Here is a 26,099-nt window from a genome sequence, read left to right on the forward strand (position 1 = left end):
AAAGAAAAAGTCGAGGAAGAAATTAATCTAATCAAAACGATAGTAGTTAATAACTAATACGAACCTGCCATAGTGGATAACATCCTTAAAAGGAAAACTGTAAAAACAGTTACTACACTCGGCTCCTCTATCATTGAGTCCAGTCTAAAGAGGAAGTTTTTTTTCTATTCCCTTCTTGGGGCCCATCTCCTATCAGATTCAACGCGTTCTTAGTGATAAATACAACTGTAATGTCGCCTTTTCAACCAATAATAGTCTGAAAAGTGGAGCTTCAAACCTTAGTAAAATGAATAATAATCTGAAAAAAAAATTTATTCATAATTTAAAATCCATCCGTTCCACTTTGAAAAACTCTAGTGTCTATAAGATTCTTTGCGACACCTGCTCTTCTTACTACATAGGACAAACAGGACGTGCCTTTGCAGAACATCTTTTAAGAACATCTTTTAAGAAAAAATGGTACTAACACCCAAAAATCGCCTTTTGCTGACCACCTTCTGACTACAGGTCACGCTCTTAAAGCTATTCACGATATCAACATTTTTCTCACTGAGAAGAAAGCGCGTAGATTAGATGTTCTCGAAAAATTAGAAATTTTTATACATCTTTCTCGAAATGATGGCCTCATTCTTAATGAGCAGTTACAATTACGTAATAAAAGCTTCTTCAACGGTATAAAACCGTTACTCGATATTTGATTTCGTGTTCCCTCGTGCAGTTACCGAAATACATTAAATGGTTTATACCAACTACATTTCATTTTATACTCTTTTTATATTCGTTGAGTTATTCAGCTCCTTTTGTAATTCTGTAATGGCGTTTTTCAGCTTTTAAACTGCACTTCTAAGCTCTTACGTAGACAAATTATTAGCATTTCTACTCTCCTGCTCCGGCACAGGCCATGAAGGCCCAAAGGGACCGACGGCCGCCGTGTCATCCTCAGCACACAGGCGTCACTGGATGCGGATATGGAGGGGCATGTGGTCAGCACACCGCTCTCCGGACTGTATGCCAGTTTCCGATACCGGAGCCGCTACTTCTCAGTCGAGTAGCTCCTCAGTTTGCCTGACAAGGGCTGAGTGCACCCCGCTTGCCAATAGCGCTCGGGAGACCGGATGGTTACCCGTCCAAGTGCTAGCCCAGCCCGACAGCACTTAACTTCGGTGATCTGACGGGAACCGGTGTTACCACTGCGGCAAGGCCATTGGCACCATGTCTCCTACTGTCTAATAAAATATTACCTCTTACTTCATGTATTACATATTTCATCTGTCTATATCTGGAATGTTAAGTAGCCAGTTTGTATTTACGTCTATTAGATGGCACTTTTGTTATAACGTTCACCTGCCCGCAATTGCTAACGCGAGCGCCTCATTGTGGTGCTACCGCAGCTTGACCTGTATCCTTTGATGTGTGCTTCTCATGGACAAGTTCGCAGGTGCTTATTGCTGGGTGGGCTGCCACACCATCCAGCACCATCCCCTCAAAGTCTGGTGTTCGGACATGTCTTTGGCGGGAACTTTGGCCGATTTTTTGCTGCGTGAACAACCCCGTCTCTCGTAAGTTAGTTTAAAAATGGTTCAAATGGCTCTGAGCACTATGGGACTTAACTACTGAGGTCATCAGTCCCCTAGAAGTTAGAACTACTTAAACCTAACTAACCTAAGGACATCACACACATCCATGCCCGAGGCAGGATTCGAACCTGCGACCGTAGCTGTCGCGCCTTTCCAGACTATAGCGCCTAGAACCGCTCGGCCAACTCGGCCGGCGTAAGTTAGTTCCACGGAGATAAACTTCTTCCAGTCCGGATGACGTCTGTTGGATTCAAATGGCGCAAATGGCGCTAAGCACTATGGGACTTAACATCTGAGGTCATCAATCCCCTAGACTTAGAACTACGTACACCTAACTAACCTAAGGACCTCTCACACATCCACGACCGAGGCAGGATTCGAACCTGCGACCATAGCAGCCGCGTCTGTTGAGATGGCGTTCTCTGTGCATTCATGCTTCTTTACGCGCACTACATCCTGCCGCATCGTACTTTAAATGCAGGTCTGCCAACTCTATAGATGAGTAACGTTCCATCTTTGTCTAAGTGTCATGTACTGTACACAGGAACACGCCTCACTATGGACACATCACAAGCTGTCTGATGCAGTAGACAACTGACACCATGAATAGTGGTGTGAGTACGGCACAAGTTGCGGTGCATGCAGTCGTCACATGACACGCGTGCTATGAGCTATGTCGCGTATAGTATGTCTGTTCGGTGGTCAGGAGAGTACGCTGTTTATCGCCCGCGGCGTATTCCAGTGTACTACAGACACCCTGGATCGGTAGAACTGCGTGCCCCGTTGTAATACATACATTGAGACTGGCGATCGTCGCTTTCAACAGTTACTATGAGCTACGCTGTTGTTATGCTGTGTACGCTGTGTATGTCCATAACACAGTAAAAATGCATTTCCGACCATTGGTTGGTTGGTTGGCTGGCTGGCTTATTGGTTGATTTGAGGGAGGGTTGGGTTGGGTTGTGTGAGGAAGGAGACCAGACAGCGAGGCCATGTGTCTCATCGGATTAGGGAAGGACGGGGAAGGAAGTCGGCCGTGCCCTTTGAAAGGAACCATCCCGGCATGTGCCTGGATCGTTTATGGAAATCACGGAAAACAAATCAGGATGGCCGGACGCGGAATTGAGGGAAGGGACCAAACAGCAAGGTCATTGATTCCATCGGATTAGGGAAGGATGGAAAAGGAAATCCGCCGTGCCCTTTAGAAGGAACCATCCCGGCATTTGCCTGAAGCGATTTAGGGAAATCACGGAAAACTTAAATCAGAATGGCCGTACACGGATTTGAAACGCCGTCCTTCCGAATGCAAGTCCAGTGTGCTAACCATTGCGCCACCTCGCTCGGTCCGACTATTGGTTCCCTATCTCGATACAATCGACTGTGGGTTCACTATCATCTGTCTCCGTCTCACCCAGAAGGTTTGAGACACCTTGTACGTTGCCTCGTTATATCAAGTCCTGATAAAGAACAAATTAAAAACTCTCAAACTATGCCTGCCTTAACTTAAATATTCTAGCAATCCGTCGTCGTCGTCGTTGTTGTCTGAGCTTTGTTTGTGTGCAGCTGATTCTGCAAATCTAACATTACATCATCAGTAGTATTATACTGGAAATTTCTTCTCGTTGTCAAAAATATACAACTCCCAACAATTCCAGAAGAAACGTTGAATGGTGTGACGCAATAGCACAACTCAGGTATTTCGGATACACAGAAAAAAATCATAGTTTTCGCAAGCGTAATTACTACAAATTACTTCAGATACGGCCGCATCTCGTGGTCGTGCGGTAGCGTTCTCGCTTCCCACGCCCTGGTTCCCGGGTTCGATTCCCGGCGGGGTCAGGGATTTTCTCTGCCTCGTGATGGCTGGGTGTTGTGTGATGTCCTTAGGTTAGTTAGGTTTAAGTAGCTCTAAGATCTAGGGGACTGATAACCATAGCTGTTAAGTCCCATAGTGCTCAGAGCCATTTGAACCATTTTTGAACTTCAGATACACAGGTTCGTTTTCGCTTGCGTGCATCACATTTCAAACGGCAATGATATTTCATGCTGAAGATTACCTGAGATGCTTTTGTGGTGATCCTGTTTCGTTCTGGCATTTTCATTCTCAGCGAGTAGACTTGCTTTATTCTACACGCTATCGAAGATTTTTCTAAACAAAAAAAAAGGCTGTTTACCAGAGAGTCAACTCATGAATATTATTAAAAATATACATCATTTGTTGCAGTATTTAAATGTATGTGCCAAGTCAACAAATACGCGTCAGTATAAATAGATGTGACGTTGCGCGATGTTATGAGCCAGGGATACACATACAACGCGTAATCATGACATACACTACCCGGGAGATTTCGCCTCGCACCGCAGGCTTAATTAATTTTGGCAGATGCCCTAGTCCCACCGGACTCGGCTGAAGCAGCAGCTTTTCTGATTTTCCCGTCTTCCCCCCAGGGACGTGAGGGCTCTCACAGGAAGTGTGTAATTGCTATGTGCTCCAGAAGAAACCAAGTCAGAGCGTTTACAAAATTTGTACAACAGCTTCCTAACAGATATCTTCGTAGTCTAACAAATAAACTGTTTCATCACATATCCAGTTCCTAACCGTTTCGACGATTGCGCAAATACACACACACACACACACACACACACACACACACACACACACACACACACACACACACACATACATACATCTGTCGCAAACTGCCACAAAGACCAGTTATTGAATGAAATACGGACGTTGAACCAAAAGAGAGATGACGGAGATAACAGTGACCATTCAAACATTGCGTACAGCTGCGGTTATCAGCCAAACTGAAAGAGTTCAAAATATTCAGCGATGTTGCTTCATTTACGGAGTTCTTTTCGCACAAGAAAAATGGTTCAAATGGCTCTGAGCACTATGGGACTTAACATCTGAGGTCACCAGTCCCCTAGAACTTAGAACTACTTAAACCTAACTAGCCTAAGGACATCACACACATCCATGCCCGAGGCAGGATTCGAACCGTAGCAGTCGCGCGGTTCCGGACTGAAGCGCCTAGAACCGTTCGGCCACCACATCCGGCTTTTCGCACAGGAGAGTGTTGCACCTAGAAGATAGCGTACCTAGGAGCACGTGATGCTTTTTGGACGGTATTTCAGTCTAGTTTCTGGTTTTAGAATTACGTAAAGGAATGTGCACTATAGACAGTCATGAGCAATTTCCGGCATTATCTACTGTTTCTGTTGGTGTGCCGCGCGGGGTAGCCGCGTGGTCTTAGGCGCCTTGCACGGTCCACGCGGCTTCCCCCGTCTCGAGTCGTCCTCCCTCGGGCATGGGTGTGTGTGTTGTCCTTAGAGTAAGTTAGGTTAAGTTAGATTAAGTAGTGCGTATGCTTAGGGACCGATGACCTCAGCAGTTTGGTACCACAAGACCTTACCACAACTTCCCAACTTTCCTTCTGTCGGTGTTAGACGTGAGGTTATTTTTGTGCAGCATTTGTAAATATTTCCAGTTCTACTCATTTAAGTGTTGTATAAAATATTAAAGTTATTGGGAATATATTGTTAATTCTTCAATTACAGATTTTTATGGCAAGTAAAATTCGATAGATTTCTAAGCTTAGAAAGCTCCCAGGCCGTCCGGAGTGGCCGTGCGGTTCTAGGCGCTAGAGTCTGGAGCCGAGCGACCGCTACGGTCGCAGGTTCGAATCCTGCCTCGGGCATGGATGTGTGTGATGGCCTTAGGTTAGTTAGGTTTAATTAATTCTAAGTTCTAGGCTACTGATGACCTCAGAAGTTAAGTCGCATAGTGCTCAGAGCCATTTGAACCATACTTCCCAAGTCGTGGACCATCTTGTAACTTGAAACAGAAGGAGGTCTTTTATGTTGCCATGGAACATGTGATATTTGGAGATTAGTTTCGTTAATGTCTAAACTGTTTTATCTCTCTTGAATATGGAAATTTGTGTTGGTTTCCAATCACTTCAATTTCAGAATGTGCTTAACTTGTAACTGGTTTTCACTACAACTTTCGCTTAATTTGATTTGACTTACTGATTATTGGTGTGCAGTAGAGTAATGATATAACACTGCACCTCCTCAAGAAGAGCGTGAGTAGATTTTTACTCACAAAATTCAAGAAAAAGTCTACCCTTATTTTGAAATTACAAGAAACAGCCTCATGTAAGAAGGAAGGGAAAAACTTACGGTGGCAGTGAATTTTAATGGATGTGTTTCTTCTAGTGACATTCATTTTTAATAAACTGTTAAAATTTATTTTAACGTAAGTTTGCTTTCCTAAGCTTAGCGTCAACTTTATCATGCATATTAATATGATATTTTCGCGGTAGCGATCCTTTTAAATGCTACAGAAAATTTGTTCCTAGGTACATGACTGCCATCCATGATGGATCAGCAGAAACATGGAAGATGTTTTCACATTTGGTAACATTTTTTTGGAACATTATTCAGTGAAAAACAACGGTTTACTAAAATCATAACTTATTTAATGAACACAGTCGTGATTGCATTTAAGTTTTTTTTTATTTCTTTTGGATGACCGATTTAAAAAAAATGGCTCTGAGCACTATGGGACTTAACAGCTATGGTTATCAGTCCCCTAGATCTTAGAGCTACTTAAACCTAACTAACCTAACGACATCACACAACACCCAGTCATCACGAGGCAGAGAAAATCCCCGACCCCGCCGGGAATCGAACCCGGGAACACGGGCGCAAGAAGCGAGAACGCTACCGCACGACCACGAGCTGCGGACCACCGATTTCAATCTTCTAAGGCATCCTCAACTCTTACATTCTGTGAAGAGAAATGAAACATAACGCTTCCGTTTCAATCGAAACGGACAATGATATAAAATAATGTCGTAAGAAAACGCACCTGATACACTCTTGATAACAGCAGGAACCACTGACGTGGAGTAGGTCCGTCGGTGCAAGCGCAGAGCACACTACTGAATACAGCCCTGCTGCCGGTAGTTAAATAGTGGAAGCCACGTCCATTGTCTCTGGCATAACGTCATTGGTAGCCAATAGTCGTGAGAGCTGATTACAATGTGCGAAGGACATGTATTAGATGTGTAATTATTAGGCGTTCGGTCCTTGAGAAAATTTTGGAGGGTATTTTGATGTTATACAGAATAACATTCGTTATAAAAAGCGACGTAATAGAAAAACAGTCACTATCCAATGAGCCCTGTCATTGCAGCGCACCTGAAGTTAATGCTATCATTTAAAAATGGTACAGCAAGATACATTAAACTCGTATTACAGCACTGGCTAGAGGAGAAAGTCTGTAAAGTGTTCGAAGGTTCAACACTGTCTCCTACTGCAGGTGCTCCCTACAACATGTAATCTAAATAATTAACAGCTGCATCGCAGCAGGAATTGATGGATCGAAATGACACTATGATTTGCAACAGTGGACTGGATTGAGGATAGAAGAATTAAAACTCCCGATCGGTTATCCTAATTAACGTTGTCTGTAGTTTCCTTAATGTATTCTGATGCCAAAGTTGGGTTAGTGCCTTAAACAGGGACAAAGCTAATTTTCTTCAATGGCACTGGACTCGAATTTTTAAGGAGTGGAGTTGGAATCCCGGTCCAGCCAAGGTGATTTAGCTTTCTTCGCAAAACTTCCATTAACTCCAATTTGCTTCCACATTTTTGTCCAACCCAGTCTTCTGCTCCATCTCCAACTTCACCGGGACTTAAAACTCATCAAACTGTAATGGGAAAAATGTTTTTGAAAAAATGTCGCGTCAGGAACATTTGTCATATGAGTCATCGCCATAAAATGTGTCCGGCGAAACTAGGTTACGTTTAATCATTATGGCAGAGGCTCTCCCAGATGGCATAGTCATGTTACCTATCGACAGAGGACTAGTTTTCATGTCATCACCAGCTCGTGGCCTTGTGGTGATTGTTGCTGACTCTCGATCATGGGGCCCCGGATTCGATTCCCGTGAGGGTCCGGGATTTTCTCCGCTAGGGACGGGTATGTGTATCATCATCATCATCATCATCATCGACGTGCAAGTCACCACACACCGTCAGGTGGCTTGCGGAGTATGGATGTAGATGTAGAAATGGCGTCAATGAGAAAGACGTGCACCAGGCGGTAGGACTCCCCAGAAGGGGACGCGTGGCCACAAATTCCATACGCACATTCATTTTTTTCATGTCGGTCCGCAGATCGTGTCATCTGAGTCGACCATGGAAGATAGCCTCTCGTAACAAGTGTCGATAGCTCACGATGTGATGGATGGCCTGAGTTCGCTGCAAAGCTGTTATTCCGCATTTATGAAAGCTTCATATCGTCACACACAAGCTTTTGATCGATATGAAACTGCCAAAGGCTTTTCGACACAGTAATGAAAGACGTGCGCATTTTTGTCCCTTCCAAGCACATTACTTGGCATTTCTCTACATATAAGCACTCACTGAACCAATTACATTCCCCACAAAATTGTGAAAATTTTTCTGCCGTGCAGATGAGCGTGCAGAAGTCACGCCGAAGGTGCTTGACTCATTACGCACCGAACGTAACGGGTGGAGCAGATACACATATGTTGGCCGAAATATTTCAAGGATAGTAAGAAAGCCGTTTTAAACGATATCGACGTACAAAATGTTTTGATGAACTGGAGGGTGGAATTGAGTACTATTGAAACAGCTATGCTCTTCTGTGTTCATATTCTTTAGTCAGTATGTCCATCGTGAGGGAATCAATGACAATATGGCGCTGTTAGATCTTCCTTCATCCAAGAACATTTTGAAACATAAGAGGCAGTTGTCTATTATGCAGTTAACAGCAGAGTGCAATGCAGAGGAAGGTACATTGTTTCGGAGTATTTCGTTCGTCGCTCATTGTTGCAAATGGGATTGAAATGCAGGCAACTCGCCCGTGTTGTTTTTGCCCCAACGACATTGTTAATATTAGGGAATACATATGAGATGCCTAGAACATATTAATTCAGCTTCTTGCTACGAAATTTTTGTTCAGAGTTGTTACTCATTTCTGGGAAGACTATAAAGTTCCATGTTGTAAATGCACCGTCCTATTCCTCCTGACAGTCTTCACTATTACTAGCGACGTTATTGTTGGGGTCCTTTAATTTAAATCAGCATCGATTCTCAGCACTTCTTCATTCCCCAATTCTTCTTCGGCGTCGTGAGGGAGAACTGCCTGGTGAACCATTGTTTCACTCGCGTTCCTCACAACACTTAGACATTGCCTTTTCTTCTCCCTTACAGAAGGAAGAAACTATCGATGGGTATAACGAAGATATTTACAGCAATGCATCTGACTGCAGAGTCAGTAGCTAACAAGTATGAAAACGTTCCTTTCGTCTGTTCTCAGAGCTGCCGCCGCGTCATGTGAAATCCCTAACAGTGGTTCAAATTGCTCTGAGCACTATGGGACTCAACATCTGAGGTCATCAGTCCCCTAGAACTTAGAACTACTTAAACCTAACTAACCTAAGAACATAACACACATCCATGCCCGAGGCAGGATTCGAACCTGCGACCGTAACAGTCGCGCGGTTCCAGACTGAAGCGCCTAGAACCCCTCGGCCACACAGGCGGCCCTAACAGTGGCCTCCACCAGAATCCACACAGCCACTCCATGGGCCGCGCGCGAGACAAATCACGCCACGTACTGTTACGTAGATTTACTCGGGAACGTTTATTGACGAACCTGGATTAATCCTCTGCTATGCTACACTGTTAAAACAGTCATATTAGGGGAAGGGTTGTCGGGTTTCCCCACATTTGTCCTAGTTTTGAGGGCTTCCAGGGAAGTCCCGCTTTTTTATGTAACTGTTCGGGGTAAATTCGAACCTTTTTTGTGCCAGTAGAAATTCTATTGATTGTAAATAGATAGATTTTAATACATATTAGTTAAAATTCACTAAAAATGTACTGGCGCGGAGGTCGTTCCGTTATTTTTATGCTAAAAAACCAATGGAAAACACGTTTAAACTCACTCCTATAGACACACTTTCCACGCTTCTTTGCCGCCGAAAGTTGACTTGCCGCCGCCCCGCCTGCCAGACAGCAGGGTGTAGGTAAGTCAACTGTGCAAGTGTACGAGAGCGTGCTGAAAAGTAATACCTCCGAATTTTTTATGTGAAAACTCTTAAAGCTTTTTAAATAAAACAAACTTTATTGCCGGCCGTTGTGGCCGAGCGGTTCTAGGCGCTTCAGTCTGGAACCGCGCTGCTGCTACGATCACAGGTTCGAATCCTGCCTCGGGCATGGATGTGTGTGATGTCGTTAGGTTGAAGTAGTTCTAAGTCTAGGGGACTGATGACCTCAGATGTTAAGTCCCATAGTGCTCAGAGCCATTTGAACCAAACTTTATTAACATTCTGCATCCTATTATTCAAAAATGTTCAAATGTGTGTGAAATCTTATGGCACTTAACTGCTAAGGTCATCAGTCCCTAAGCTTACACACTACTTAACCTAAATTATCCTAAGGACAAACACACACACACACCCATGCCCGAGGGAGGACTCGAGCCTCTGCCGGGAGCAGCCGCACAGTGCATGACTGCAGCACCTAAGACCGCTCGGCTAATCCCGAGCGGCCCCTATTCTTCATGTGTACATATTTGCGGCCCTCGGCCGCTAGAGGGCTCCGAATTGTAGCATGCAACGAGCCCGTGCGCAACGTAATTATATCGGTGTGTGAGAAACAGACTGCTGTAATCGAGTTTCGAATTCGAAGAGTTCGTCCGCACATGAAGCACCCTCTCCTTCAGCTCGTCAATGACAGACCATACACGAGCGCTACGACATCTACGGCAATCCGACACCTTGTTTTCACTGTCGTCGACCATCCTCCATACAGTTCCCCACTTGGCCCCACCCGATATTCATCTGTGTCCAAAACTTAGAGAACACTTTCAATGATTTCATTTTGATAGTGATGAAGCGGTGCAAGCAGAGATGAGACTGAAGCTCCGTCAACAAAGTCGAACGTCCTACAGCCACGGTGTCAACAAACTGGTCTCTCGTTGACAGAAATATGTCCGTCGCCAGGGTGAATACGTTGACAAATAAACATGAGGACATAAAGAAAAAAGATTTAGAATGTTAATAATCTGTTTTATAAAAAAAGCTTTGAGTTTTCTCCTAAATTTGGAGACATTACTTTTCGAAACGCCCTCGTACGTTTCGCACCTCACGGCCGTGCCGCAAACGAAATACCTCTTTACTGCACTATACCGAGTTACGTAAGACTGTAGGAGTCTGGAGAAATATCCGTTTTGATCAAATGTCCGGAATTTTCGAAGTATTTGTCCGGCGTCGGCAATTTAAGTGATGACAGATTAATTATGCGTCACCTCCATCAGTTTGACCAGTGAGACAAAGGGTAAAATTGTCACTACTATTGTACCATTAACCACTTGGTCTTGTCGCGGCACAGCTCCTTCACTTTACATGGCTGAGTTATTGAAAAGACGTCTAACGGGGTTGACGCAAGATGCGTGACGGAAGCAGGACAGGAGGAAGCCAGATAGGTGTTTCTGCGTAAAAAGTTACATGTGTACTATGCGGACACTGGTCTGAAGTTACCACACCATCAAGCCCCGGCGTCGCAGACAGAGCTGTAGTACTGCTGACACGGCAGAAAGACGGAAGGCACTGTGGCGATGGTGTCCTAATTTTCACACGACCGAGTATCGCTTTGGGGCTCTTTTGTGGCTTACGTAACAAAAAACGATGAGCTTTCAAAACAGTGACTGTCCACTTTAGTCATGCAGTATTACCTACTGCTTGCAGCCAGCTGCCAGAAGTACTCCGCGCATGTCATCGCCCTGAAATGGATCATCTAGCTGCTGTCACTAGACACTGTTTTCACTGAGCTGCAGATCTATCTATTGTACCTAAGTCCAGATGCCGCCGGGAGCTGGACTGGTGTCTTCAAGCCGAAGAGCCAGCGACCGACTGACTTCCATCGACTGCAGGCCCTCTACTTGGGCGTCTATGGTTCACACCTGAGACTGACTAGCTGCACTGTGCAGATATACTCTACTGCTGCCTGTTTGCCACATGCGGCCACTCCCTACCGTTGCAGGCCACTGTGGTTGTCCTACTCAGCGAACGTCCAGAGTTCAACTCCACACGCCCTGCACTGACAAGAGGACCACCAGGCAATTGGAGTTTTGTAATTTTTTATGTTCATGGTAAGTGAAGTCCTGAAGTGAAATATCAATTTCCCAGAGCAGTTAGAGGCAACTCTCAAAAATTGTTGAGAAAAACGAGCCTGAAGTTTTACAAGTGTATTTAATACAGTGAAGCAAGCTCGAATTCCCGCTAGACCATGTGGCTCTGTCATAGAATGTTCTCTGCATCTACATCTACATGACTACTCTGCAATTCACATTTAAGTGCTTGGCAGAGGGTTCATCGAACCACAATCATACTATCTCTCTACCATTCCACTCCCGAACAGCGCGCGGGAAAAACGAACACTTAAACCTTTCTGTTCGACCTCTGATTTCTCTTATTTTATTTTGATGATCATTCCTACCTATGTAGGTTGGGCTCAACAAAATATTTTCGCATTCGGAAGAGAAAGTTGGTGACTGAAATTTCGTAAATAGATCTCGCCGCGACGAAAAACGTCTTTGCCTTAATGACTTCCATCCCAACTCGTGTATCATATCTGCCACACTCTCTCCCCTATTACGTGATAATACAAAACGAACTGCCCTTTTTTGCACCCTTTCGATGTCCTCCGTCAATCCCACCTGGTAAGGATATCACACCGCGCAGCAATATTCTAACTGAGGACGAACGAGTGTAGTGCAAGCTGTCTCTTTAGTGGACTTGTTGCATCTTCTAAGTGTCCTGCCAATGAAACGCAACCTTTGGCTCGCCTTCCCCACAATATTATCTATGTGGTCTTTCCAACTGAAGTTGTTCGTAATTTTAACACCCAGGTACTTAGTTGAATTGACAGCCTTGAGAATTGTACTATTTATCGAGTAATTGGATTCCAACGGATTTCTTTTGGAACTCATGTGGATCACCTCACACTTTTCGTTATTTAGCGTCAACTGCCACCTGCCATACCATACAGCAATATTTTCTAAACCGCTTCTAACTGATACTGGTCTTGGGATGACCTTACTAGACGGTAAGTTACAGCATCATCTGCGAACAACCTAAGAGAACTGCTCAGATTGTCACCCAGGTCATTTATATACATCAGGAACAGCAGAGGTCCCAGGACGCTTCCCTGGGGAACACCTGATATCACTTCAGTTTTACTCGATGATTTGCCGTCTATTACTACGAACTGCGACATTCCTGACAGTAAATCACGAATCCAGTCGCACAACTGAGATGATACCCCATAGGCCCGCAGCTTGATTAGAAGTCGCTTGTGAGGAACGGTGTCAAAAGTTTTCCGGAAATCTAGAAATACAGAATCAACTTGAGATCCCCTACCGATAGCGGCCATTACTTCGTGTGAATAAAGAGCTAGCTGCGTTGCACAAGAACGATGTTTTCTGAAACCATGCTGATTACGTATCAATAGATCGTTCCCTTCGAGGTGATTCATAATGTTTGAATACAAAATATGCTCCAAAACCCTACTGCAAACCGACGTCAACGATATAGGTCTGTAGTTCGATGGATTACTCCTACTACCCTTCTTAAACACTAGTGCGACCTGCGCAATTTTCCAATCTGTAGGTACAGGTCTATCGCTGAGCGAGCGGTTGTATATGATTGCTAAGTAGGGAGCTATTGTATCAGCGTAATCTGAAAGGAACCTAATCGGTATACAATCTGGAACTGAAGACTTGCCCGTACCAAGCAATTTGAGTTGTTTCGCAACCCCTAAGGTATCAACTTCTAAGAAACTCATGCTAGCAGCTGTTCGTGTTTCAAATTCTGGAATATTCCATTCGTCTTCCCCGGTGAAGGAATTTCGGAAAACTGCGTTCAATAACTCCGCTTTAGCGGCACAGTCGTTGGTAACAGTACCATCGGCACTGCGCAGCGAAGGTATTGACTGCGTCTTGCCGCTTGTGTACTTTACATAAGACCAGAATTTCTTCGGATTTTCTGCCAAATTTCGAGACAATGTTTCGTTGTGGAACCTATTAAAGGCATCTCGCATTGAAGTCCGTACCAAATTTCGCGCGTCTGTAAATTTTAGCCAATCTTCGGGATTTCGCGTTCTTCTGAACTTCGCATGCTTTTTCCGTTGCCTCTACAACAGCGTTCGGACCTGTTTTGTGTACCATGGGGGATCAGTTCCATTTCTTACCAATTTATGAGGTATGAATCTCTCAATTGCTGTTGCTACTATATCTTTGAATTTGAGCCACATCTCGTCTACATTTGCATAGTCAGTTCGGAAGGAATGGAGATTGTCTCTTAGGAAGGCTTCCAGTGACACTTATCCGCTTTTTTAAATAAAATTATTTTGCGTTTGTTTCTGGTAGATTTGGAAGAAACGGTATGGAGCCTAGCTACAACGACCTTGTGATCACTAATCCCTGTATCAGTCATGATGCTCTCTCTCTATTAGCTCTGGATTGTTTGTGGCTAAGTGGGGGGCGCCGGTTCGATTTCCGGCTGATGCAAAGCCAAGCAAAGGTGCATGTGCTAATTGCATTTCCGTCAAGCGTAAAATTAAAAAAGATGAAAAAAAAGGTTCTCTCGAGACTGGTAATCGATGGTTTGCTAGTTAAAGTTTGGTTTGGTCGTCATTTTTCCCATTTTTCCGTTTAGTTAGGATACCTAATTAACACATATGTCATTTTTTCTGAAAAATGCACATCTTTTTTTTAATTGCATACTGCACATTAAATTCCATTATTCACTGCAAACTCAAATTCTTAATTACCGCTCTTTCATTAAAGATTATTAACGAAGACTGCTTAAATTTAAAAAAGTTACAAATTAAATTTTGTTTTCCTTGATGTATTTTACAATTCAGGAAATGCTTGCAGATCATGCACCTTTGTTTAAAATTTGCATCCACCAGGAATGTAACTCATGCTAGTAACACGGAAGTCGGTGACCCACAGGGTCCGTTGAAAACTGTCTATTTTAGCCAATTAAAGACGGTTAGAAATTTTCAAAGTCCCTACCCGCCGCCCCACTATAGCCGACGAGGTGGAGAGCTGAACGAGATCCCGACTACTAGAAGAATGCTTCTATCACCCAACGTAAAGGTCTAAACGCCGCGCACTTCTACGGTCTGTAGTAATCTAATCACTCTCAGATTCGAGTACTAGGTCAAAAAATGATCCCCACAAACAAATACCGTCTTAACTGGTTTCTACCACCTTATGCCGTTATCTCGTCCAGAAACTAAACGAGTTAGCAGTCTAAAGACAAAAGGCGGATCAACACACCCTCACGCACGGACACACACACACACACACACACACACACACACACACACACACACACACTACAAGTTTCCACTGGAACAAACAGAATTTATCGTTTTCTATTAGCCCTCACCAAGTCCACCTCGTTTGTTAAACAGTGCCTCTAGCTAGCTAATGGCTCCAAGCTCTGCTATGCGGCCTCTTATTACTGAGTATGTATCAGCCAAATAAACTGCAATATTCGCCCAGAAAACAGGCAGATGATGAAGTCGGTTTCCACGTACACACATAAGTAAGGCACTTATGAACTCTTTCAAAGATTTCTGCACAGGCAGAAAAAAGATGTTGATTACTCAGGATCACACACACACGGACTCCGGATCATTCCACGAAATTATTTTAAATCCAGGCCTATCTGCCAATTAGCTGCAGTGGCCGAATGCAGGCGTTTCAATCGACATTTCCTCTTGGCACTAATAACGCTGTTCTGCAGGAGTGCTGCTTCCTGACAGGACCTTCAGAAATTTCTTTCCAACGAGTGCTGCATAACACTTGCCGTCATGGAAAGGGACACGCCCTCGGCTCCGACCACAACCGATTTAGACGGACCACGGAAATCCCGTCCAATCACTCTGTAAGAAAGACATACCGGAAACTGGCTCTAGCATTTACAAAGCCGAACACGACGAGAACACAAGCAGCTGAAAACGTTCTAAATAGATAGTGTGACCCTGGAGATGTGGGCAATATTCAGGGATGCGACAGAAACGATCGTTTGAAGTAGAAACTTTCGTTAACAACGTAGCACAGCATCGTAGAAAATCGAGATGAACAATTTGATGGAGGATACTTGTGGCCTGTCAAGTCAGGAAACTACCTCGTATTGGCGTACAAAACTACCGAAGCTACGCCGGCCGTTGTGGCCGAGCGGTTCTAGGCGCTTCAGTCTGGAACTGCGCGACCACTATGGTCGCAGGTTCGAATCCTGCCTCGGGCACGGATGTGTGTGATGTCCTTAGGTTAGTTAGGTTTAAGTAGTTCTAAGTTCTAGGGGACTGATGACCTCAGATGTAAAGTCCCATAGTGCTCAGAGCCATTTGAACCATTTGAATCTAAGATACAGCGGGTGCGTATCGCGTGAGATTTCTGTACTTCCTGGCTCTTTTTAGGCAAACTACTAGTCCTTGAGAAAAAATGAAATGGATGTTTTTTATAGGAAACTCAATGTAGTTCATTTTCTACTGCGACAGGTTTTCGCTAGAGACGAGGTTTTTGAGTTATTCGAGAAAAACTTTCAAAAGTGACAAAACTCGATATGATGCGCCGTTTCTGAGTTAATTAGCATTGAAATTAGGCACTCAGGCCGTTGCACACGGAAATTCAAGCTGCCCGCCAGATACAATTAGCGTCAGTTGTTCTCATGGTGCAGATGATTGCGCATGAGACTGCTCAGCCTTTGGTTCGGGTTCCGTTCTTAGCACCGTCGCTTGTCCATTTTTTGAATAGCTCTCTTGTTCGGTTTTAGGAAACGAAACGAAGTACACGTTTGGCGACACTGTCCCTAGCGCGCCGCCTGAACCGCCTGATTGGCCAAATTCAATGCTAATTAACTCAGAAACGGCGCAACGTACAGTTTGTTTTTTTTTTACCAATTATTTCTCAGCGCAATCTACCCTTATAAACTTTTCAGACTGTTTCTGGTCACCATTTATAATGATACAATGCAATAGATAAAATACACCGTAAGGCCCGCATCTCGTGGTCGTGCGGTAGCGTTCTCGCTTCCCACGCCCGGGTTCCCGGGTTCGATTCCCGGCGGGGTGACGAATTTTCTCTGCCTCGTGATGGCTGGGTGTTGTGTGATGTCCTTAGGTTAGTTAGATTTAAGTAGTTCTAAGTTCTAGGGGACTGATGACCATAGCTGTTAAGTCCCATAGTGCTCAGAGCCATTTGAACACCGTAAGGGGAAAAAAGCATACCACGAATGAATTATACGAACGGGACGGAAGTCGGTAGATATGATGTACATGTACAGACAAACAAATGATTACAGTTTCAGAAAAATTGGATAATCTATTCAAGAGAAATATCTTCACAAATTGAGCAAGTCAATAACGCGTTGGTCTACCTCTAACCCTTATGCAAGCAGTTACTTGGCTTGGCATTGATTGGTAGAGTTGTTGGATGTCCTCCTGAGTGACACCGTGCCAAATTCCGTCTAATTGGTGTGTTAGATCGTCAAAATCCCCAGATGGTTGGAGGGCTCTGCTCGTAATGCTGTAAACGTTCCCAACTGGCAACAGAGCCCGCTACCTTCCTGGCTAAAGTAAGGCTTGGCAAGCACGAAGACAAGCAGTAGAAACTCTCACAGTACCCGGGTGGGCGTTATCTTGCTGAAATGTGAGCCCAGGAAGGCTTCCCATGAAGGGAAACGGAAGTGGGGTTAGAATACCGTTGACGTACCGCTGTGCTGTAAGGGTGCTGCAGATGACAACCAAAGCGGTCCTGCTATGGACAGAAATGGCACCCCAGACCATCACTCCCGGTTATCAGCCGTATGGTGAGCGAAAGACAGGTTGGTATCCCACTGCTGTCCGTAGCGTCTCTAGACACATCTTCGGCCTGGAATCTCATTGACTGGAGTAGAATCGTCTTCGGTGATGAGTCCTGCTTGGGATTGAGCTTCGATGGCCAGCGAAGATGTTCTTTTGCCCTTTCAGGCAAGCCATCCTGGGCTTACATTTCTGGAACGTAATGCCCGTCCGCAGACCGCGAGAGTTTCTACTGCTTGTCTTCGTGCTTGCCTATCCCTGCCTTGGCCAGCATGGTCGCCGGTTCTCTCCCCAACTGAAAACTTTTGGAGCATCAAAGGCAGGGTCCTGCAACCAGCTCGGGATTTTGACGATCTAATGCGCCAAGTCCGACGTCCTCCCTCAGCAGGGCCGTAAGTGGACCAACGCGTTATTGGTTTGTCGGTTTGCGAAGCTCTTTCTCTTGAATAAATCATCTACTTTTTCTAAAACTGTAATCGTTTGTTTGTCTGGACATGTACATCACATTTACAGATTTCCGTCCCATTCGGATAACTCCTACGTGGTGCGCGTTTTTTATTCTTATTTTTTTCTTGATGTGTACATATCAAGAAAATTGGTTTCATCTATAATCAAAGAATTTACGCCACTGGAAGCAAAATCTGAATAGCTTAACCAGTTGCAAGCCGCTGGAATGACTTTGCTTCCACGAATGTCCCCCCCTGCGGGTCCAGAGGTTAGAATAGGCCCGAGGTATCCCTGCCTGTCGTAAGAGGCGACTAAAAGGAGTCTCACACTTTTCTGCCCTATAAGTTCAGGTCCCATTTTATGGTTTGACCTGCCACTTCCCAAATTCAACAAAAGTGCGGGCCATATGGTGAAGGACGCCTTACGTGGTTCATGAGTTATCCATAGTGCCCTATTCATAGTGTCCTTAGATTCGATCTCCTGAACATCTTGTCATATTTTTGCATCTCCACCAGCAATTCAATTATATGCGGTGCCTCCTCCTCCCCGCCGGAGGCTCGAGTTCTCCCTCGGGCGTGGGTGTCTGTGTTGCTCTTAGCATAAGTTAGTCTAAGTTTAAGTAGTGTGTAAGACTAAGGACCTATGACCTTAGCAGTTTGGTCCCTTAGGATTTCACACACATTTGAACATTTTTTGAACGATGTGGGCGAGGACACGTTTTCGGGGTATGTCGTCTTCTTCCGTTGTTTCCTGCCCTCTTTCGCCCCTGTGACAGCATTCGATCTCTCTGCGCCCAATATCCAGCACGGTAGCCAGTCCTTTGTGGTGGGGCCGTCATGTATTCATTAGGGGGTAACCCTCTGACAACACAGGGATCGCACTCCTGATGGCCAAGGAGTAGATGCCTGTCTTCCTGGTGCCATCAGGGCTCCTGGCAACGGCCATCATGCCAGGTGACCTTTGCTGTGGCTGGGTGGTGCCCGTGGGGAGAGCCCGTGATCGGAGTGGGTGACGTCAGGGCGGATGACCCGCAATGAAGCGGACTATGTCATCTCTTGCTGGTGACCGTACGGTGCCAGCAGTCTCTAAGGACAGATATGACCCTAAATCGTTTCCCTGCCTCGCTACACCATGGGAGGAACGTAGGGCTATAGAAAGAAGAGAGCCATATTCGCCTCGGCATTTTGTCTGTAACAGACTGGATGGGAATCCTTTCTACCTATGAAGCCTCAATTTTTTGTTGAACATCTTGAGCATAAGTTTGGGGAAATGACAGCACTGTCCAAGATGACAAGTGGTGCAGTCTTGATTCAGACAGCATCCCCAGCCCAATCCCGGGCGTTACTCGCTTGTGACGGGCTGGGTTCGTTATGAAGCACTGGATGATAATAGTCTGAGCAATTTGCACTCTATTTTCAGTAAAGGCTAGTTTTTCAGGCATCTAAATGTTTGTCGTCATATCTCTTGAACTGTGTGGCGTACGATGATGTAGCTTTAGAGGTATATTCAGAGGTATATGTGAATACCGTCTGCGTACTGTGTTGCGAACAGAATTCGTAGTAAAGAAGAACTAAGTTAAAACATCATACCTGAAGCTGAAGTTTGACTGCATGAACAGCGAAAGTGTGGTAAACGATAAACTTTTTGCCTGTCATCATTTTGTACGGCGTGCGAGCGAGAAAAAGTTTCGTAAAGATTTGAAATTACTTGTAAAGTTGGTTTCAAGTCACTAAGTGGTCTTATTCTCAAATACTGGACGCGTAAATCCGTGTATTTCCGTCAGTTATGCTACCTCAAGACAAACACACAATTCCTACCTATAATCCTTTTTTTATTGAGTTGAAATTTTAACATAGAATTGTACATCTTAATGAGCAGATTACGGCAGCATTTTAAATATTTAAATTCGGTAAATAATTACGCAAAATTTTGAAAATAATTTTTTTTGGCCCCTGGCAGCCGTTAGATAGGCAACCTGCAACTGGATCGGGTTTCTGGACAGCGGTTTGATAATATAGTTTCGGGTTCCTAGCCGCAATGTACGTTCTGAAAATCAAATTCATTTTGTTCACCGTACGCTGTTGTTTGAGCAAGCTGAATTTTTACTTCAACATTTTTTTTTTTTTGCATTAATAGTGTCTTCCGTTTTTTTCCGCTTCCCATTTCCCGACTATTGAAACAAACTGAACTTTAGTTCAACATTTTTTTGCATTGCTGGCCTCTTTCTATTTTTCCGCTTCCCGTTTCACAATTACTTTTAGATAGTTCATTCCTTCAGAGAATTACCGCAGCATAAAACGGGAAGCTATGGACGTAGGGCCCCTCTGCACGAGTTCTTGCTGTGGAAGTCCTCACGCTGGGAACACGCAGAGTGGGCTTTCTTGTTCCTGCCGAGGGTCACTAACTGCTTCTCCTCCAAGTTACACGTCTCTGCAGCCAAGTCGGCATTACAGCGCTCTCGTCTTGTTTAATGGCCAGGCAGTCTGCTGCCTGCTTTACACATACTCCAACGTGGATTGAATCTCTCGATGAAACATGGGGTATAATAATTCTGTTACGGAAAATCGACTGTTAGTTCACAAAAGTTGTAACACGTACCTACGCGTTGGCACCGTTTCATTCAACTGAAGAATGCTTCGTGGTCGAGGTATAGCAGTAACTGAAATGGTAACGCAAAGTGTGTTCCACTTTCACCTAAATTGTCTTTGTCACATTAATGATACTTTTTATCTGTTTCGCTACGAAAGTACACAAAGGGTATATAAAATAGTGAGCTGCGTATTATTTTAACGTTCATCACCATTGAAATAAGGATATATAATTTGTGCTTTTAGATGAGGTTTTGTCGATTTTCAAATTAATAATATCAGTTCTCGACCAAACAAACCTATTGATTTAACTATTTCATATGTCTCACAAGAAATTAGGCAGAAAAAATTTATTCGCATTATAGCGGCTTGAAAAGCACATCCCTTGTAGGTTTATGTCCCTCAGAAAACAAATATGCGCTGCCATGATAAGAAAGTACGCCGACATTTATTTGGGGTGTTTTCTTCATCATCATCCTTGCCTTGTCTCGTTCGACTACGGGTCATTGTGATATGGGATGAAGCGATGTTAGTGACAATGGGTGTTCGGCTGCCCTTCCTTATGCTAACCTTCCCACTGGGATAGAATTTGTGTATCCACTCTGTCTGCGTGTAGAGCAAAAAAAGTGCTCAAATGTGACATCGTTCTCCAGATGTTTAAACATCGCGTATACCTGGCGGGTCATAGGAACCAGTCCGTTATTCACCTAGCTTGATGTAGGTAACCACCCAAAAACCACATCCAGGCTGGCTGGCTCACCGACCCACTCAGTTAATCCGCTGGATGATTTCCATCCAGGGTCGGCGCGCTTCCCCAAATCCCGGAAGCGGTCAATCACACAGCCAGAACACCCAAGGAACACACAGTACGTCATCAGAGGAACTGTCATTGGTCAGCGCCGGCTACAGTGGCAGCAATGCACTTCCGGACACATGTTCATACTACCTTTTTTCCACCATTTCCAGTCAGGAACCCGTTCCTGCAATTTGTCGATTTTATTGATGTTCACCCTGTACGTCTTGTTGTTGTTGTCTTCAGTCCAGGGACTGGTTTGATGCAGCTCTCCATGCTGCTCTATCCTGTGCAAGCTTCTTCATCTCCCAGTACCTACTGCAACCTACATCCTTCTGACTCTGCTTAGTGTATTCTTCTCTTGGTCTCCCTCGACGATTTTTACCCTCCACGCTGCCCTTCAATACTAAATCGGTGATCCTTTGATGCCTCAGAACATGTCCTACCAACCGATCCCTTCTTCCAGTTAAGTTGTGCCACAAGCTCCTCTTCTCCCCAGTTCTGTTCAATATCTCCTTTTTACTTATGTGGTCTACCCATCTAATCTTCAGCATTCTTCTGTAGCACAACATTTCGAAAGCTTCTATTCTCTTCTTGTCTCAACTATTTATCGTCCATGTTTCACTTCCATACATGGCTACACTCCATAAAAATACTTTCAGAAACGACTTCCTGACATTTAAATCTATACTCGATGTTAACAAATTTCTCTTCTTCAGAAATGCTTTCCTTTCCATAGCCAGTCTACATTTTATATCCTCTCTATTTCGATCATTATCAGTTAGTTTGCTCCCCAAATAGCAAAATTCCTTTACTACTTTAAGTGTCTCATTTCCTAATCTAATTCCCTCAGCATCACCTGATCTAATTCGACTACATTCCATTATCCTCGTTTTTCTTTTGTTGATGTTCATCTTATATCCTCCTTTCAAGACCCTGTCCATTCCGTTCAACTGATCTTCCAGATCCTTTTCTGACTCTGACAGAATAACAATGTCACTGGCGAACCTCAAAGTTTTTATTTCGTCTCCGTGGATTTTAATTAGTACTTTGAATTTTTCTTTTGTTTCCTTTACTGCTTGCTCAATATACAGATCGAATAACATCGGGGATAGGCTACCACCCTGTCACACTCCCTACCGAACCACTGCTTCCCTTTCATGCCCCTCGAGTCTTACAACTGTCATTTGGTTTCTGTACAAATTGTAAATAGCCTGTCGCTCCCTACATTTTACCCCTGCCACCTTCAGAATTTGAAGGGGAATATTCCAGTCAACATTGTCAAAAGCTTTCTCTAAGTCTACAAATGGTAGAAACGTAGGTTTTGCCCTTCCTTAATCTATCTTCTAAGATAAGTCGTAGGGTCAGTATTGCCTCACTTGCTCGAACATTTCTACGGAATCCAAACTAATCGTCCCCGAGGTCAGCGTCTACTAGTTTTTCCATTCGTCTGTAAAGAATTCGTGTTAGCATTTTGCAGCCGTGACTTATTAAACTGATAGTTCGGTAATTTTCACATTTGTCAACACCTGCTTTCGTTGGGATTGGAATTAATATATTCTTCTTGAAGTCTGAGGGTATTTCGCCTGTCTCATATGTCTTGCTCATCAGATGGTAGAGTTTTGTCAGGGCTGGCTCTCCCTAGGCTATCAGTAGTTCTAATGGAATGTTGTCTACTTCCGGGAACTTGTTTCGATTTAGGTCTCTCAGTGCTCTGTAAAACTTTTCACGCAGTATCATATCTCCCATTTCATCTTCATCTACATGCTCTTCCATTTCCATAATATTGTCCTCGTGTACATCACCCTTGTACAGATCTCCTATATACTCCTTCCACCTTTCTGCTTTCCCTTCTTTGCTTAGAACTGGGTTTCCATCTGAGCTCTTAATATTCATACAAGTGCTTCTCTTTTCTCCAAAGGTCTCTTTAATTTTTCTGTATGCAGTATGTATCTTACCCCTCGTGATATATGCCTCTTCATACTTAAATTTGTCCTCTAGCCATCCCTGTTTAGGCATTTTCCTCTTCCTATCGATCTCATTTTTGAGACGTTTGTATTCCTTTTTGCGGGTTTCATTTACTGCATGTTTATATTTTATCCTTTCATAATTAAATTCACTATTTCTTCAGTTACCCAAGGATTTCTACTAGCCCTCGTCTTTTAGCCTACTTAATCCTCTGCTCCCTTCACTATTTCATCTCTCGAAGCTACCAATTCTTCATCTACCGTATTTCTTTCCCCCATTCTTGTCAATCGTTCCCTAATGCTCGCCCTGAAACTCAACACAACCTCTGATTCTGTCAGTTTATCCAGGTCCCATCTCCTTAAATTCCCACCTTTTTGCAGTTTCTTCTGTTTTAATCTGCAGTTCATAACCAATCGATTGTGATCAGAGTCCACATCTGCCTCTGGAAATGTCTTACAATTTGAAACCTGGTTCCTAAATCTCTGTCTTACTGTTATATAATGTATCTGAAACCTTCCAATGTCTCCAGGCCTCTTCCATATACACAACTTTCTTTCATGATTATTGAGCCAAGTGTTAGCTATGATTAAGTTATGCTCTGTCTAAAATTCTACCTGGCAGCTTCCTCTTCCATTCCTTAGCCCCATTCCATATTCACCTACTACGTTTCCTTCTCTTCCTTTTCTTGCTATCGAATTCCAGTCACCAATGACTATTAAATTTTCATCTCCCTTCACTATCTGAATAATTTCTTTTATCTTATCATATATTTCATCAATCTCTTCGTCATCTGCGCAGTTAGTTGGCACATAAACTTGTACTACAGTGGTAGGCATGGGTTTCATGTCTATCTTGGTCACAATAATGCGTTCACTATGCTGTTTGTTGTAGCTTATCCGCACTCCTATTTTTTATTAATTATTAAACCTACTCCTGCATTACCCCTATTTGATTTTGTATTTATAACCCTGTGCTCACCTGACCAGAAGTCTTGTTCCTCCTGCCACCGGACTTCACTAATTCGCACTATACCTAATTTTAACCTATTCATTTCCCTATTTAAATTTTCTAACCTACCTGCCCGGTTAAGGGATCTGACATTCCACGCTCCGATCCGTAGAATGCCAGTTTTCTTTCTCCTGATAACGACGTCCTCCTGAGTAGTCCCAGCCCGGAGATGCGAATGAGGGACTATTTTACCTCCGGAATATTTTACCCAAGAGAACGCCATCATCATGTAACCATACAGTAAAGCCGCATGCCCTTGGGAAAAATTACGGCTGTAGTTTCCCCTTGCTTTCAGCCGTTCGCAGTAACAGCCCAGCAAGGCCGTTTTGGTTTATGTTACAAGTCCAGATCAGTCTATCGTCCAGACTGTTGCCCTTGCAACTACTGAAAAGGCTGTTGCCCCTCCTCAGGAACCACACGTTTGTCTGTCCTCTCAACACATACCCCTCCGTTGTGGTTGCACCTACGGCACGGCTCTCTGTATCGCTGAGGCACGCAAGCCTCCCCACCAGCGGCGAGGTCCATGAATCATAAGGGGGGGGGGGGGGGGGAGGACCCTGTACGTATGGCTACATTTTCCAAATATGCCACTAATTCCACACTCAATGAATAGAAGATAAAAGTATATCGAAATGAGTAAGAAATTACAACTTGGTGTGTGTGCTCTTGAAAGGTGCAGCCCACGAAAACCTGGGTGAAACGTAACAGCGGTAGAGCCTAGATTGTACGTTGCGTGCTCAAACGCATCTACAAAGGCGCGAACATCATTGACCCTGTGTATACCCCCAAGTCCGAGATTTTTAAATTCCTGCCACACTTGTTGCACCTGTTAACATTCCATTATGGCACTTCTCGTAAAATTAGTGAAAAAGTCGCAATTGCAGGTAATATGAGTCAGTCGGTGTGGCCGTGCGGTTAAACGCGCTTCAGTCTGGAACCGCGTGACCGCTACGGTCGCAGGTTCGAATCCTACCTCGGGCATGGATGTGTGTGATGTCCTTAGGTTAGTTAGGTTTAATTAGTTCTAAGTTCTAGGCGACTGATGACCTCAGAAGTTAAGTCGCATAGTGCTCAGAGCCATTTGAACCATTTTGAGGTAATATGATTTTGCGGAGCTGACCTTAAAATCCAGATACTCGTACAGAAAAATAACTTTGTCTGTATCCAACTGCAGATTTACGTGATTTGGTTGTCCATATCTTTCTGGCATAGTCACCTCCAGCTTCTAAATCACGAACGTACTTGAAACTTGAGTATACGAACTACAGCCAAATATTTTTTTCCAACTTCATTTTAAAACTAAATATATTTTTCAATACTTATAGGCATAGCTCCCCAAATGTTTGTTTAATTAATGAAAGGGCCAATCGAGTTGTTCTGTGGAACTTTATTTAGTCCACTAGTCGTCTCGGCTTCTTTTGTTTAGCCATACTCAGTTGGATTTGAAACTACCATACATATTTGGATGTATACATGTATATAATTGAAAATTAGAAAACAGGGCTTCCGTATGTTCATGTTCAGACAGACTATAAAATCCACATTCTTAAATATGCCCTGTAAGAAATCCACGATACAATGAAGAGGAAGACTGCACTGTAGTTCCTTCTCTAGATTGTCGCACAGTCCGTAGCTCGTGGTCGTGCGGTAGCGTTCTCGCTTCCCGCGCCCGGGTTCCCGGGTTCGATTCCCGGCGGGGTCAGGGATTTTCTCTGCCTCGTGATGACTGGGTGTTGTGTGCTGTCCTTAGGATAGTTAGGTTTAAGTAGTTCTAAGTTCTAGGGGACTGATGACCAT

General features: G+C 44.0%; 1 protein-coding gene and 1 pseudogene across 1 annotated transcript in view; one reads left to right on the plus strand and one right to left on the minus strand.

Moving 5' to 3' along the window:
- Positions 1–26,099, plus strand: part of LOC124722779 (myrosinase 1-like) — a 251,244-nt gene that overhangs the window by 206,472 nt on the left and 18,673 nt on the right. The gene's annotated exons all lie outside the window — the stretch shown is intronic.
- On the minus strand, positions 1,092–1,209 carry LOC124723671 (annotated as a pseudogene).

This window comes from Schistocerca piceifrons, chromosome X, assembly GCF_021461385.2.
Source record: "Schistocerca piceifrons isolate TAMUIC-IGC-003096 chromosome X, iqSchPice1.1, whole genome shotgun sequence".
Taxonomy (NCBI): Eukaryota; Metazoa; Arthropoda; class Insecta; order Orthoptera; family Acrididae; genus Schistocerca; species Schistocerca piceifrons.